A 16,428-nucleotide genomic window follows, 5' to 3' on the forward strand; every position below is an offset into this window, starting at 1 on the left:
TTCTTAGAAAGGTTGTCCTCCATGATAGATACTCTGGTGGCTCGGATGTGTTTGGAAATATGTATTGGCAGAACATCTTTTATATATTTGCGCTTGGGGTGTAATCGGTAGATTGCCCAGGTGAGCGGAGGTGAAGCAAGGAGTAAGTGAGAATCCTTTGGACCAGCTTCCTTTTTTGAGCACATTGGGAAGTTATCAGAGGGGACCTCTATTAACCACCACTGAGACACTGTGACAGGGCCCTTAGATTAAAAGGCATTTAACCAGTATTTGGTCCCCTTTCACCAGTGTTGGAAAATCTGTATTTATCACCCGGGCTAATGAGAGGAGCTTTTATGGCATGGTAAATGGAAGGCCTTAGGAATATCTCCCAATTATTACGTAAAGAATTTTCCTTGGCCTTTGAGGATTGTAAGACAATGTTTAATACTAGCAAACAAGAGGAATTTTGCTGCTCCCAATTGCGATATTGGATCCCCAGTCCTAATCATGTTGAGGCTGCACCAGACCACTGTCCTCATTAGGACTCTTATTGAGAGATGGCATGCCGAAGGGTCACATTTAAAAACTATATTTGGCCTCATTACTAGCTTGGTGATAAATCTGGTAGTAATTCTGCAAGATGGAATTATAGTTACCGCTGCGGTGTCCAGCAGAATTATTGCCACATTACAAGTTGACAGGTGCACACACAAGCCATCAGCAGTAATGGTAATTCTGCATGGCGGAATCCAAAATCTGCTACCAAATGGTAATTCCGCAAATATTTGGCAAAATTATCACTACCACCCCAAGTATTTGGAGGAATCACTCAACAGTAGATCTGCCAAACATTGTCGGAATTAGAGCCATGCGGAAATTGCATCATGAAGGAAATAGGAAGCTGCACCGAAGCCATTTTTAAAAAATCAGTCCATTGAAAAGCACCAATTTGCTGCAGCCATCCAAGAGTAAAAGGGGGTGCAACCATGTCTGGGGGGAAAAAAACTAAACTAAAGTGCCTGAAATGAGGCTCAGGAAGTCCAAGTTTACTGAGGCTGTGCTTGCATTATTGGCGTAGGAGGTTGTGGGCCATTCCAAAGACTGCTGTGGGGCCTAGAGCAAGAAAACCACACACTCCAAGAAAGCTGTTATTTGGAATGAAATGCGGGACAAGGTGGTGGCATTAGGAATGATGCCCAGAGACATCAAAGAAATTAAAAAGAGGTGAAACAACCACAAAGCTAGGGTTGGCTCACTGCTGGCACAACACCACAGGGAAACGGCAACCATAGGAGGAGACAAGTGACCTCGCCCAATTTATTACCTCTTTCATTAATGCTTCCTTCAAATCGGGCACGGTACCTGACAACCTTAAGGATGCGTGGGTCACCCCGTTAATCAAAAAACCAAACCTCAATCCCAGTAACCCCTCTAACTACAGGCCCATTACAACGGTGCCCTACCTTCTCAAAATTCTGGACCGCGTAGCCTATCTCCAAATCCAGGATTATCTCTAAACCAACAATCTATTAGGGCTTAGACAATCTGGCTTTCGTCCCAGACACGGTACTGAGACAGCCTTGATTGATTTAAAAACCCAAATGGAGAAACTGAAAGACAAGGGCAAACTGGCACTCTTGCTCCTCCTTGATCTTTCAGCAGCCTTTGATTTGGTTGATCACCAAATCCTCCGCCACCACCTCAAAATCGCGGCACACTTCTCTGATGCAGCTGCATCTTGGATCAGTTATTTTCTGGCAAACAGAATGATGAGGGTCTTGTGTATCTCATACACAAGGATCGTGTGTATCTCATACGCTCTTCAACGTGTTTGCTAAACCGCTCTTTGATATACTAGATTATCTCGGTGTCTCCTACACTAATTACGTGGATGACACCCAGATACTCATCCCTATCACTGGCGATTATGTAACAGATGCAAAAGCACTCAATGCAGTCTACAATGTCATCCAGGCCTGGATGGCGCATCATGGGCTTTGCCTCAATGATGAAAATACGGAATTAGTCGTTCTGGGTTCACAAGACAAACTCACTAAACTTGACCCAAAATACAAGTCCTTCATCATTGACGGAAACAATATCAAAGTCTCCAATGTCACAAAAAACACTTGGAATATATCTAGACTCCACTCTATCCCTCAATCGACAAACCAACGCAGTTGTCTCAGCATCATCATATACCTGTAAATTGATTACAGCATGTCACCCATTTTTGTCAACGGAGAACTGTCTGATTCTCGCCAGAACCCTTATCATGTCCAAAATCGATTTATTGCAAAGCCCTTTACCAAGGGACTAGTCAAACAAACATCGATAAACTTCAGGTCACGCAGAACAATGCCATAAGGGCAGCCCTCAACGTTCCCAGGCGCTCCCACATCTCTAACACTAGACGCAGCCTGCACTGGCTACCCATCACCCACTGCATATCCTTCAAAGCACTTATGCAAACACACAAGGCCCAGAACAACGCAGCCCCAGCCTACATATCCACGCGCTTCATACAACATACTGCAACTAGACCACTAAGATCGTCTCAGGCTCACATCCTGACTATTCCTAGTTTCAAGCTACAGACAGCCGGTGGCACAAGCTTCCCAGTCCTTGCGGCTAAGCTCTGGAACACCCTACCTAATGTTCTCAGAAACGTGCCTCACATCCACTCCTTCAAAGCTAAAACCAAACTGTGGCTACATGAACGGGATGCACTAGACTCCTCTCTATAATCCGTACATCCGTTATCCACACCACTGTTTGTTCACTGTAAAAGACTGTTTCTTCTCTATACCTATATTCGGTCCTTTCTGGTATATTCGTTGCTCTGAACCTCATGTAAATATATGTAAAATGTATACTGTATATATCCTCTGTAACCTGTAACTGCTTGTAAACATGCGCCCAGATGCCCTGGGACAAGGCGCGCAATACAAATAAACAAAATACAAATAGACAGTTGCTTGTCCTAAGCTCACCCCATGGGAGGAGAGAGTCAGCTCTATCCTCCATGTGTCTGGCCTGGAGGGCATCGGTGTGGCCAAGGTCAGAGCCAGAACTCCTGCAGACCACAATGAGTAAGAACATAACCAATTGCCCCTGGCATAACCCATGTATAATGGGAAGCTATGCATTGTGGCCACCATTTGCAAACCATTTGCAAACAAACCAGCGGCCCCAGCAATGAGTGCTCAAGGAAGGTTAGATCCACAAACTTTAACATGCAGATCTCAAATGATGTAACTTAATGTCCAAAAACGATATTGCACATGGTGTGTCATTTGATCCAGCGTGTTCATGAGATCCGCAGTACCTCCCAGTAATCATGACACCACTCCCTCATTCATATGTGAATCAAAACCAGATGTCTCCTGACTAGCACATATTCTAGGCAGACAGCCATATGCTGCACAACATATACCCCTTAGATCCTAAAAATGTGTATGGTACAGGGAGGGGTGCAAACTAATGGATTCTTGGGCTATATCATATATGGATCCCTCTAATTATCCCTCCCCGTCTTTTCTGGTGACTACAGGGAACAGAGAGCAAGTAGGGTGGCCAGGGAGCAGAGTATGAGGGCAGCAGGCTCACTGCCCTCGCTTGCCCTTTATGCAGAACTGCACGTCCCTCCATTTCAGAGTGGCGAAATATGTCTCATTAGATCTGCTGAATGTAGGAGGATGGTGCTGGTGGCCATATTGAACTTGCTTCCCCTGAAAGATAGGAGGGTGTGGTACAATGACAGGAGTTGTAATTGTAATGTTGCAATGGTGGAGGGGGCACAACATGTCAAGTCCCAAGAAACTTCACTGGCCCAACATTCCCAAGACACACATGTGGCCTGCAGATTGTCCATTGTGTAGCCCAATAACCACAACCCTCGCAAAACATGTACAGGCCCACCTGTCCATTAAATGCAAACTCTTAACCCATTGTGATACCATAGCAGCTGCGTAAACTTGAATGCAGGGCAGGATGCCACTCACAGACAGCCCATGTGTAACATCAACATACGTTACCAAGATTAGTGACATCTTGACATTAACAATTAGCCTGAATGTATTGAATAGTGAGTCCAGTAAGATACTTGTGAAGTGACAGCATCTCACAGCGCTCCCAACAGCCACTCAAGGCAGCAAAGCAGGAGATGGGGTGCCACATACATCCACCACAGCATCTAACTGCTCCACCCCAGTGCCATCCTCTGGCCACACAGCTAAGGACACACGGCATGAATCTTCTAGTTGGTGGAAATCTGTAGGCATGTCTTCCACAGCCATCGCTGTGCCTGGGCCCACCACAATAGTGACTACAGAACCTCTGCCACAGAAGACCTGCAACATCCCCACCACAGACATCAAGCACACTGTTGCCAAAACCACTAATATGAGCAACACCACTACAGCCCAGCAAGCAGCAGTTGCAATTCCCACCACTGCACCTACAGCCACGCCAATCACGCTTATAAGGGACATTCACCTATCAGACTCCTCTACCCTTGCAATCCTGTCTCCTTTCCCCAAGACTCCCTCATCCTTACCCAGTGACTGTCCACCGCAGTGGCACCATTAAATGGGCTCTGACTCTTGCACTGATGATGATGGCCCAGCTGTGCATGGTGCACATACATCAGGCAGGGAGCAGAGCACCCACCCGCCATCCCCATCACATCACCCCATATCACCCTGTAACCGATATGAGTGAGACTCAATGGAGCTCATGTTGGTTGGGGGTGTAACGTGAATGAAAGGTGTTAAAGCCTTGAGTAAGGCTTTCATGCCATTCATTCCCTTCACAGCCATTTTCAAGCATGTGTATGGCAGAGAGGAGGGGGCAACTTGCTTTCCACCGCCTCTCTTCCTCCACCACACAAATGCTCCAGCATCTGCACCGGCATGAATTTTCATGCCAGCGCAGATGCCGGAGATCTGTATGGGGTCCATTGCACACTCTCCCTGCCATGTGAGCATGGCACGGAGCGTGAACAATTACAATTAAACCCTCCTCTACATGTTCGCATGCAAGGAGGGTTTAATTTCAATTGGGAACACTGCTTACTAAGAATGCATGGTAAGCAGTATTGCCATTTGAAATTAAAGCCTCCCTGGCGTGCGAGCATGTGGGAGGGTTTCATTTGATTTGTGAGTACCGCTTGCCATGCAAACATGCCAGGCAGCATTTTTCTCACTTTGCACTGCACAGTGCAAATGTGAAGGACAAAAGCATTACAGCACAGCGCCCTGCAGTGCAAATGATGAGAATTTGGCGGTGCGGGACTGTCTAAGCTAAAGTGTTAACGTAAAGGCTTGCCAGTGTTGATGAAAATAAGCACCAATGTGGTGAGCAGTGGAAGGAGTGAATGGGGAAAATAGCAGAGAAAAAACAGAGCCATTCGTTGGTGTTGGGGATGAGGGTGTGGTGAGAATCAGGTGTTGGGGATGAGGCCATGGGGAGTGTAAAATGGTTGGGATTAGTGTGTTGAGGGTAAGGTGTTGAAGAAGAAGATTTGATTGAGTATACTTAGACAAGAGGGATGAAGTATCTGATGACAGATTCAATTGATGAACGTTAGCTTTACTTGTATTATTTTCTTTTACTTGCTTGTTGAGACGGTCGTAACCACTGAAGGCAGTTTTAGCATGGAATAAGCTGCCAATAAGCCTGCCCTGTGAAGAAAATCTTACTGCTTTTACAAAAGCAATAAAGACCATATTATTCTATTAGGTCATTCTCTGCCAATTTGGACTTTTTGTTCTTTCTTATTCCTCCTTTCTCTTTCTTAATCTGTCTTCTACACACCCTGATGCCTGTGGGCTATGGCACGTAATACATAAATAAATAAATAATTAAGTGTCCCATTATAAGTCTATGGGGGTCATTAAATGGTTGGCGGTCTAGAAAAAAAGTGCTGGTACTTCTGCACACTGGCACTTTTCCAGACCGGCACTTTTCCAGACCGCCAAACTACGAGATTGCTGTTGGGGGCCAATGATTTACCTCCAGCAAAGAGCTGGAGGTAAATCAGGCCCCCCACTGGCAAAAAACTGCTGGTATTTTGGACACTGGTATTACCAGTGCCGGAAATACTGGCAATCCCCTTCATGGAGTCCATAGAATGGGGAATGACCACCGTTGCCGGTACCTGTAATATCCCGGTAATACCAGGATATCAGGCGCTGTTAATGGTAGGTCTGTTTCCCGGTATCCCACCGAAATTACTGGCAGAATACCGGAAAACTTATAATGACCCCCATCTCAATTTCGATACATTTCTTTGATCATTAATCTCTGATGCTATGACACGTTAAAGAAAGAGTTGAAAAAAAAGGGACGATTGCTTTCTTCTTGATCATCATTTTAGATTTTCAGATAGGGCAGTTAACAGATGGTCGAGTGGAGAAAAAAAAATGGTCACTAAAGTAGATATTGGGCCTCATTCCGAGTATGGCGGTAAGGGATACCGGTCACCGTTAACGAGACCGGTGCCGGTAATCCCTTACCGCCACATTCCGAGTTCCCTTTGCGCTCTCGTCCTTAACGCCTGCTTTTAGCAGGCGTTAGGAACGAGGGCGCAAAGGGGCTTTTAAGCCAATAACGGTGACCGTAAAGTACGGTCACCGTTATTTGCAATTTCCCCATTCCCATTGAGCCCTATGGGGGCTCATTTGGGAATGGGGAAGAGCCCTGGGGAATGTGAAATTACCGCCCTGGTCAACTCGGAATAGGGCGGTAATTTCCCATTCCACCAGGGCGGTGCCGGTACGGGTCCGGCGCCGACCAAGGCGCTAATAGCGCCATTGGTTAGCGCCAGACTCGGAATGAGGCCCAATATCTGGATACGGAGCTGTACATATCAACTTATTCTCCTTCAGAAAAGTTTGTTCAGGACAATACAATGATGGGAAATGCTCAAGCTGCTTTAATACAAGTGATGTTCAGATCCCACTTGCTGTTAAAGCATTTTTTTTTTAAAGTTTCATGCAAACAATTCGACAAGCAGTGCACGTGTAGTTTTTCCTGGAGGGAGGCTTGTATACTACACACCTTATATTATGCGGGAACTCATTGGGCCTTTTACCCTGAAGACTTTTCAAATGAAAAATAGAAAACTAATAATGTTGAGGTATAATTATTACCTTTATTGCTTGATTTTGAACATCAACATTTGTAATATATTATTCATGAAAAATGTAACATTTTCTGAGAGAATGGTGTAATGTTTCACAGAAATATAATAGAAGCATTTCCTAATGTAGTTAACAGAAGATTATTTGAAGCCTCTGGTCATCAGATATTAATTGTATTGTCAAGACCCCCCCAGCCTATACTTTATGCTGCCAAGTAGATATCTGCTTTCGTCACTTTTCAGAAAGCACAAAGGTTGCAGGTGTAGTTAGGGGTCAATGTGGACATTTTGTGTTACAGGCTGAGGAGAGAATAGGGGTATTTTAAGGGAGAGAAACCTGCTTCAGCCCAGCGTGAAAGATCCAGCGTCTTAAGCCTGTTCCTAGTAAATAACTCTCCCAGGACCAGGGGATATGCAGGAGTTGGTGGACAACATTTGCAGGAGATTGGTTATTTGGAATGGTGAGTGGGGTTGAGGTGGAACCCCAACACAGGAAGAAAGGCTTCTTCACAGAAGAAGTGTGTCATCTTTTACAATATACAGTTTGACGAAGATCACAAGGCCGCTTTTCAATAATACATTCACTTTTGAGTAGCAATTGTTTCCATTCAGTAGGATGGCTTCAACACAAGAGCTCTCAGTGTACTGTTTGCCCAAGATCACAAGGCTGCAGTGTATTGAACCCTTCCAAACCCAGAAGTGACTTCTATTTTGTTTGCTTTCTTCTCTAACACAAGATCTCACAATACATTTGCTTGAGTATGTTAGCAAAACAATACCGTAATTAATCTTTCCATCAACAAGAGCCAATTACCTATCTTTCCACTCCATCGCACCCAAGAGCTCCCAGTATACTCCTGACCAATACATTATTCTGAATTTCTCTCTCAGTATTGTGTGTTTTACTTTTCTCCTTATGGAACACAAGAGCTAAATGTCTATTGCATTTGCATTGTTTCACAAGGCTCTAAAGATACAATTTGCCCAAGATCAGAAGGTGTGTGCTTCGTACAGCTAACCTTAATAACACCCATCCCTCTCGGCACCATTTTATGGTAACACCTGTCATACCAAATGACAGGAACTGTTTGAATCTGGTGACTTTGTTTTTCCTCCATGTAAGAAAATAAACACTGGTTTAATTCCAAAAGTACTTCATTTATTATCTAGAATTTAGCAATCAAATGTGCACTCCAGTGATTGGGCTACCGTAACATATTCGCAGAAGGGCTGCTTTGCTGTGCACCCCTGAATTACTCTATCTTGCTAAAAGAATCTATACGCGAAAACGTTCTTCTGTAATGCAATGCAGAGATTCACTCAATGTATGAAATTGTTATATTACGTGGCACACAACTCAAGGTTAAAACGCACACAGCGATAATGTTGTGCTGTAGCATAATGTGGTGATTAATTCACTGTAATGTATCATTACTTGCAGCAGGTGAAAGTTGTCGGACAAAAAGAAAGATCATCCTGAATAGAAACGTTATCAAAGTGTTAACACTGATAGCAGCATTGTCAGCCATGCCTTATATTCCAAAATGGGGATTTTGAAAATATAGCTTTGGCACAGATGCAATGGTTAAACGAGAGGCACTCCATATAACTTAGCAGTTGGTTGTTATGGGTTAGGTGCCACATTATTGTATTCTTCTACCATACTGCACTGCATCACAAACCTTTTTTCAAAAAAATGTATCAAGCAACATGGAAACAAAAATGGCTCTTAAAAGCAACGCTTGACAGTTGTTTCCCAAACGTAGACATTTGCAATCCGGTCTATAAAATGGCCGCCAATACACCAGAGCTTTCACTGTGATGCACTCTTTATGACGCATGAGTGTCTGATTGATTGACGCTGAGGCCACTCGTCATACTGCTGCAAGAGCCCTGACAGAGATCTAATGCTGCCTCAAGACTGACCTAAATATGAAAAAACACAATGCCTCTTGTGAGCAGGAAAGACAACTTATGAATTTCTTGGGTGATGCCAGGCCCATATTTTAGGTAAGTGTTAGAGTGCTCGAGGCAGCAAATGAGCATCATGCAGATCTGACTCGGTATCCTAGATGGGTGCCCGGGCACTGGAGCACATGCGTTTCTGTCGCATCTGATTGTGGGTCCAGTTATTTCATGCAAACTCAATGAAAGAAACCGAGGATGCAATTGACTTGCACAAGAAGAGTGAGACAGGAGCAGATATATCATACAGTACCTCATTCACAACATCCATAAACTGGGGGTGAGGCATCCTGGTGCGGAATGCCCACGCCATATCGGCACGCCTCACCTCCTGCACAAATGTAAACATTGACGGCCTTCCACAGTGCTGTGTTCCAGCTATAACATCTGCCAGCATCACAGACGCTGATATATGACTTCACCTAGCAAAAACAGGCAGGTAATATGCGGGTAAGGCCTCTAGGATCCAACACGCCCCTTCTATGACTAACATGACCAATCATACACACCATGACATGCTATGAAATCGAATCCACAGTCAGTCTAGTACATCGGCAATCACTCAGTGCCATGAGATCATGAAAATGTCATAGGTGTGCTTCATAAATCCAACGTAACAGAAGCAAGTAAATATCTATGAATGAAAATGTGCTTGTAGCACACATATGTCCTACTCACGATGGATGTGATACATCAGTGTCAGCAGAGATTCAGGGCCTCATTATAAGTATGCGCTCTGGAAAAAATGACGGAATATATTATGGTAATTCCGGCTCTGGCATTTTCTCCGTCCCATGCACACTTCTGGATTGCTGGTTGGGGCCACAGATCTCCGGGCAGACCAGATCTGCCGGGTATTAAGTTCCCGACTGGCAAATAAATGCCTGAATCACCAGCACCATTACTAACGCTGCCGGTGATGCCGGCAAGGCCATCTAATGGTGATTCCATGGGACGGGAACTTACCGGCTCTCCACTGCTCGTAATATGCTGGTAATACCGGGTTATCAGGCGGCGCAGGCGGTAAGGAAGGTTTGCCAGAATCCCGCCGGAATTACCACCAGGATACCGAGAAACTGTAACGAGGTGGGCGCAAAGGGATTACCGGCACCGGTAAGGACACCGGTGCCGGTAATCCCTTTGCGCCCTATTCCGAGTTCCCTTAGTGGGTCCCTCCCTTAACGCCTGGTTTTACGTACAATCCAAGTTTTACCAGGCGTTATGAACTGGACCCGTTAAGGGATTCCGGGGTCAATAACGGTACCGCAATTTGCGGTGCTGTTATTTCTGCCTTCCCCCTTTCCATTGAGCCCTATGGGGGCTCAAATGGGAATGGGGAATGGCTCTGGTGAGTGGGGAATAAATGGTGCCGCCGACCTCAGACTGGACTGGTAATTACTCCCTTCACCAGACCGGAGTCGGACCGATTTTGGAGGCAGCCATGCCACTAATAGCTAATAGCGCGATGGCTACCTCCAAACTTGGAATGAGGCCCTAGTGTTGCAACTCATTAATGACAAAACGCATTTTACTGTGGTGTAGCAGGATGATGCATTAATATTAAGGTGGTACAAAATGCACTTCCTGCACGCTACAGCACGCACATATCGGCGATCACTTAATATGGAGCAGAGTAGAAGGAGTCATGCGTTTATGCTTTGATTTACCACACTTGCTCACTTTCAGTTCCTTTGAGGATGGAGAATTAGGGCCCAATTCACAGAAGCATTTTATAATGGAAAAACCCCATTGGAAAAAGCTCTGTGAATTAGGGGCTTAATGTTTCCACTGTGCTTTCCTCTGACGTCTTTCTTTTACGCCTCTATGAGATCTTTATGTGGGGTGCAAGATGAATGGATTCCTGTGGACTCCACCTCCATTTAGCACGAGCTATGAGCAGGCAGATTCAATAGGAATCGATTGGTAAATTGCATCTGCAAAGTGTAACTTACATTCGTTCAAAACAAAGCGTATAATGAAGGAGTAAAGGCGATTTCTTTCTTGTTTCCCTCTATCATTTAACACTCCATTTCGTAAACATGTTAAGTGGCAGGAAGGGGAGCCAGCAGCAAGTGCTAACGTTTGTTGTCCCCTGCGTGAGATGTACACTTTTTTATAAAAACGGCCCCATTATATTAACAATTGCAACAATGATGCTGTCTGTGCACGTGTAATTGAAAATGGACTAGGGTCTTTGGGAGTTCTGTGGTGTCAGGGACCTCTGCCACATTAAAAAACTGTAGGGCAAAAGGAAATCTGTAAGTCCAATGGACCTCATTATAATTTTGCAGGTCCGGTAACAATGGTACCGGTAAGCTTGCCGGTACTGTTGTTACCGACCGGCAAACTACGAGTTCCGCTTGCGGGTGCCTTCCTGCCCGCCAGGTAGGACCTGGTGGGCATACCAGCACCCGCCAAAAGAGCACGTCGGATGCACCTGCACCATTCCATTCCAGCGCCCACAAATGGGCAATTACCGGTTCCAGCAGGGCTGTAATGACGCTGGTCTCTTAATGAGGCCTAATGTCTTTGGGCGCACAAAACTGTGGGTTCTCCAGAGGCTCGAGGCATCCCGCCAAGGTGCCTGTGTTTACTGGGGTTTTAAGTGCCTACTAATGGGAATTAAGGCGAAAGGCAGTGTCTAGAATCTCCAGCGCAGAAACACTGGTCTTTACATTGGATTTTGGTGTGATTAGCAGCTACTGCTCCTTTTATTTTAAGTGCATCTCCTGAATGCTCCAGGTGTAGGCTACCATATGCAATTATTCCATGTATGTACTTTTACTTTAGAATGGATGGTGGTTGGTTCAAATCCCAGACATGTCTATTTCATAGGGCCATTCTAAAAAAAAACTTTGAGAAGCTTTATTTATTTATTTATTTATTTATTGCAGTTATGTAACACCCAGACCCAGAAGTTTCACAGCGTGTGTGCTGAATACAGGAAGAGATAGTAACAGTAATCCAGATAATCATCAATCGTATTTGTTAAACAGCCATGTTTTCACAAGTATTCTGAAAGTCAGGTAGAATCGCTCATTTCTGATGTTGTGTGGTAGGGTGTTCCAGTGGAAAAGCGGTGTGACACAGAAGCTCATGCCTCGTGCTCTTTTACTTTTGAATCTCGTAATGAGCACTGTGAGGCTGGAAGATGATCCTAGAGGGCGGACATGGGGTTTAGGGGCAACGCTATTATTGAGGTAAAGGGGAGCCTATTTGTAGATACATCGGTGTGCATTGTTGCACGGCGGAGTGCATGCTTCAAAAGCCTCCCATTCTAACCAACTCAGAAGAGTAGAGTGAGGGGAATGGGAACTTATTCAACACCCCTTCTTCCGACTAAAACGTGGTCCCTGATATAAACTACAGAGGAAGACAAAGGAAGAAGGAGGGCATAATAGTTTATTCCAGAGTGCCAATGTTGGGTCATTAGGAAATCTAAATCCCTTTTCCCTCTGGATATTTATTTGCTGGAGCTCTCTCCCCTTCCAAAGCGATTGCCCAAGCATGTTACATGGTGTCTTCCTTTGTCACGGGAGCAAATTAATATGTTCCTCATTCCCTGGATCTGGGGTATGTTATTTATATAATTCTATAAAGATGTCTGTGCGCTGGACTGGGTATGCATACAGCCATCCTTACCTGAACACTTGGCTTCCTCTCTCAAACATTCCACTTCTAATGTTCTGTGACGGGAAAAGAAACATTAGCTTCTGAAACAAGAAGCAGGACAGCCCGGAAGGGAGAGACAGATGTCACAGCCTTTTTATCCTCAAATCCAAACCCTCGAGCTGTCAAAATGAGTATATGTGGGCCGTGGTTACAAACACTTTAATGTTAGGCTGAGTGCTGTAAAAAATGAAAAGAGCACCAACCCGAGTGCGCATTATGTACTTATTGATTGAACATCACCTATTTCATCATAGACACATTTCTCAAATATTGCTCTCTGTGGTCATTCTTATATTCCCAAAATGCTCTTTGATTTTACAGCAAGCAGTCAAGAAACAGCATTAGTGCTATTTGTCCGCTTCTATAGATAAATAATCAAAGAGTACAGTAGGAGTGTACCAGACGGTCCATCTTGGAATGATAACCTTCTATCAGAAAATAATGTATATGATTATTATAGGCTTTGATAATGTAATTTGCTCCATTAGACAAGTGTAACATTCTAATGATGGTTACAATATATACTGAACGTGATCATTAGAAATAAACATTGTAAACATGTTAAAAAAGAGCCTGTTTGTTGTAATGCTAGTAAAATTACATAGTTTGCACTTTTTAAAGGCTTATTTTGCAAAATACATGCCCCCGTCAAGATGTCTGTGTTTTTTCTCTGGTTGTGTTGCTATCAGCAATGGCTGGGGTGGCCCCAGTATACATTTGCCTGACAATGCAACTCACTCTCACAGAGAAAGGAGTGAGACACTGAGAAAGAGCAAAAGAGGGAGCAGAGAAAGCGAGAGAGTTACTGAGAGTGCTAGATGCAGCTAGTTGCAGTTATGGTGCCAGGTATCGCTAGTTTTATTTATTTCACTTATGTAGATATTTTAGCCAAAGAGTTTTACAGAATGAGTACATTAGAAAAGAGTTATGGAAGGAATAAAAAAACATACTGCAGTACAAACACATGTTAGGGTGAAGAAGACTTGGACACATTTTCCCGCAACACACCCAATTCACCCGCATTTTGGGTGATCGTCAAGGACGAAGCTGGACAGACTTTTCAAAAGGTTTGTCTGAAGTTCGTCCAAATGGCTTATGAGGCAACACATTGGGCCTCATCAGGGGTTTGGCGAAGTGGTAAAATGCGGCAGTAAAGCTATTAACGCTGCATTTACTGCCCTCCCCAATCTCGAGTTGGGTGGAAAGTGAAAGTTTTACCTCCAGCTTTTTGCTGAAGGTACAAATCTTCACTTCCGGTCCTTTTTTGGTGCAATTAGCACAGCGCTAATTGTGCCGGTTCTAATAGCGCCAAGAAACCCAATGGGAATGGGGATTTACCTTCTCACTGCAACTCGGGATCTGGTGAAAATTGCACTGGACCGAGTTGCAGTAACACTTATAGCATTGAGCGGTATCCCGGCGCAAGTAGCGGTGGGAGTGCTGAGATACCGCCTAACCCCTGATGAGGCCCATCATAGGTTACCTCCACAAAGTGCCCCACTAGTGAGGCTGTCAAAGTCGTGTTCCGTACTATTAACCTGTGTTAATTTTTATTTCCATTTCAGGAAGGATCTTGGAAGCGCAACTGCCAAGGGTTTCTCAGAGCTCAGATAACTGCAAAGGCCTGACGGGTATTCAAAACATAGGAAACATGGCTACTAATCAAAATGAAGAGATTTTCTTCTTAGAAGAAGAAGAAGCAGGTCAGGCGTTACCCTAATAAGCAATGGAAGGCTGTTTTCGCACTTGCAGCCTAACACATTGGGCCTCATTACACGGACGGCGGTAAGGGTTAACGGTCACCATTAATGGCAACGGTGACCGTTAACCCTTACCGCCGTACTATGAGGTCCCTTTGCGGGTTGGTGCTCTAACGCCTGCTTTTTGCAGGCGTTAAAAACCAACCCGCTAAGGGACCTCGGAGCTAATTACGGCACCGCAAAATTGCGGTGCCGTAATTAGCGCCTTCCCCATTCCCATAGAGCCCTATGGGGCAGAAATGGGAATGGGGAAGGGCAATGGCGGAAGGGGGATTTACCGCCCCACTGACCTTGGAATGGGGCGGTAAATCCCCTTTCCGCCAAGGCGGTGCCGGTAATTTACCGGCATGGTCCAGGGTGCTACTAGCACCCTGGATCACCGCCTTCCGTGTAATGAGGCCCATTGTGTGATGTTCCATAGGTTCTATTTTTCTGGATTCTAATAATTACAAGCATCGACCTACTAAAAGATCTCAAATGTGTCCATGGCCCATATAAAGTAGAGCATGCTTTAAGATACAAAAGAGCTGAACTGCATAGAGTGGTATGTGTCAACATAAGTGATTTATACTTAATTCTAGTACTAACAGGGATCCAATGAAGCTTTTTAAATTTAGGAACAACGTGGTCCCACTTATGGCTTTTAGTGACATTTTCGGCTGTAGAATTTTGTAACATCTTCATGTGTTGAATAGCCTGCTAAGTAGAACCCATATATAAGCTATTGCAATAATCAATTTTGAATCGGATTATATTCTATATGGGGAGGCACAATGTGTTTCGCATAGGAGGTGTTTTAGTTGTTTGAGGACCAAGAAATGGTCATTTGTTCATGCTACAATATTACTGACATGGCCAGTCATGGACAATGAGTCATCCAGGATAATGCCAAGAGATTTCACCTTTTCTGTGATTTTTGTAGAACCGTTAGATCAGTGCTATTTCTTTAGTAAAAGGGATTTCCTTCCCTGGTGGAATCAGCAAGAGTGCAGTTTTGGCTTTGTGTAAACAAGACCAGTTGTTTTCAACAAAGTCAGTTGGTAGACATCCACCTAGAGATTTTTTGAAACGTGGATTGAATAAGAACTAGGTTATCCTGAACATGCCATTTAGTCAAAATACGATCTGGATGTCATCTACATAGTCCTGAAATGCAACACCCAGATGTATCAGTAAGTCCTTTAATGGTTTGACATAGATGTTGACTAGTTAAGGTGAAATACAGGACCCCTGGGCAACAACGCAAATCAGAATCTCTGGATTGGAGGTAAACAAACGACAACCATGTCTGAAACAGCAGTAACCTCTTTCAGATGACTTAATACCTATATCCCCAATGCCTAATTTTTTCAGGAAGGTATCTTTTACATCAAGCAGAGCGACTTTGGTACTTCGGAATGGGCGAAATCTAAATTACCATTATTCATTTAGACTCTAGATGTTCTTGAAGTTCAGCCTTAGCCGCCTTATCCATAATTTCTAACAAGAAAGGTACATTGGCAATGGGTCTGTAGTTTGCAAAATCAGCATGAGACAGGGCGGTTTTTTTTCAGGAATCCAGGATTGGTTGACTCTTTAATGAGGCAGGAGACTGTCATAGACATGGAATCAACACACTCTTTCACAACCCGAGAATGACATGGATCTTTAGACTAGGGATAGATTTTAGTTTCTGATGGGCTAAGATCATTGAATGCAAATTGCATAAAAGTGCTTCTGCATTGCACATAGATTGCTAAGAGCCTACAGTGTCCAAATGAAAAGAGATGACTATAGAATCGCAAATGTGGATTTGTATGATGTTTATTTTATTAACAAAAATTAATTGCAGTCTATTACACCAATTACCTGTATACAGTCTCTTTGAGAACAGCCCTTCCGTACCAGATCAGAAAGCACATGACT

Source organism: Ambystoma mexicanum, chromosome 7q (assembly GCF_040938575.1).
Source record: "Ambystoma mexicanum isolate Mex_15411 chromosome 7q, UKY_AmexF1_1, whole genome shotgun sequence".
NCBI classification, from domain to species: Eukaryota; Metazoa; Chordata; class Amphibia; order Caudata; family Ambystomatidae; genus Ambystoma; species Ambystoma mexicanum.